Genomic DNA, 1,584 nt, shown 5'->3' with positions numbered 1-1,584 from the left:
GCACGATTTTAGAAACAAAACCAATCTCGGAACACTCAGAAACATGTGTGAGAAAATAAACAGTTAACACGGCACATATAACGACCGGAATCTTAACTTTGAGAAAGTCGGCAGAGATTTCAAAGTTTTGGAAGATTTAGAGGCTTTGGAAGATTGGAAAGATTGGGAGGATTTGGAAGATTGTGACGAATTTTGAAGATTGGCAACTTAGTCTAGAAGCCAAAATCTGTAGCTAGCCTAGAAAATAGGTTCGCTGCTGATTTCATGTTAGAATGGTGCAACTGGTGTTTTTGAAGAGTCTAGGCATGACCAAGTTTAGTTCCACTTGTTGCCAAGTCTGCATCTGAATATTATGGCCGCCATGACAGTAATCAAAATGGCCGCCATCAGATTTAGTCTTTTTCTTACTGCAAATTGTACTAGCCAGAAATTTGTCATGATTGTGAAATACTATGTAATCTGACACGAGGAACACTATTTTGTGCTTTATTTTTGTACTGGATCACAACTTTTCACATAATTGACAACTTAAAGACGAAATTGAAAATGCACATACGAGCAACAAATGTGAAAAAGAAAATGTTTAGCACTATTGATGGAGATGGGTTTACAGTCAGTCAAAGGTTATTTCAACAGCTGTCAGATTCTTTCTAACACAAAATTACGTTGCTTTGCAGAAGAGAAAAGTGTTGTGAGAACACCCAAGTACAATTTTCAGAGCTATTGATCGGCTTGTACACTGAACGGGTTCCTACAAAGGGCTTTGCATCCACATGCTTTCGTGCAAGGCAGTCCATTCCGTGTACATTTTCACCGTCGAGTTGAGCATGACCCACGGCATTTGCATGTCGTCAGTTCTACACAGTAAGCAGTAATAGGCTGTGCAGTCATGAGTCGCGGCTGAAATGTCTCGTTGCCATCTTTGACGACCTGTTCCCACCCACAGTTCTCAGGTGCAGGTAGATGTGGTTCAAATTCCAAGGCTCTTCTCCACACAAAAGTCTGGTAGTGCGCTCGCTTGATGTGTAGAATCAGAGCATCGCGAGTTGGAGGCAGATTCTCAATAGCTTTGGTCAGACTGAGAAACAGATCACATCTTACTCGCTGAATTGAGTTATCTTGGCCATGAGGGTCATAAAGCCTGCAGACAAATGACTCAGCATCTGCAATCACACTCTCATCAGGAATTTCCTCTTTGCCTAGGTTATTCAACAGGTGGGAGTTGTTTTGAAAGACAGCCCATGCAGAGCGCTTCGCAATTCCAGCAAACTGGCTTGTGCTGTCTGAACCTGTCACTGCATGAAATGCCAGAAGTGACTCCCTCTGCGAATCTGGGATATTGATGGAGTCAATGGGAATGTAGTGTTGCTTTTTGGGTGTCCCTGCATTCATCCAGAGAAAGGGACTGAGATGCGGCTGATAGGCAACAAGGAGAATGAGGACATAAGTGTCCCGGCTAACAACAACAGTTTGCATGTACCCCTGTTCATATGCTTCCTTGGCATGGAGAAGAATGCGAGTATCAGCCTCTTCGTGCTCAGGAGATGACAAGTGTGAGACATCTCTCCCTGACGACGTCCACAC

This window comes from Eptatretus burgeri, unplaced genomic scaffold (assembly GCF_056783735.1).
Source record: "Eptatretus burgeri isolate ZD-2024b unplaced genomic scaffold, Ebu_testis_v1 Ebu_testis_scaffold_360, whole genome shotgun sequence".
Classification (NCBI taxonomy): Eukaryota; Metazoa; Chordata; class Myxini; order Myxiniformes; family Myxinidae; genus Eptatretus; species Eptatretus burgeri.
The sequence above is the reverse complement of the archived record's forward strand: the minus strand, read 5'-3'. Positions refer to the sequence as shown.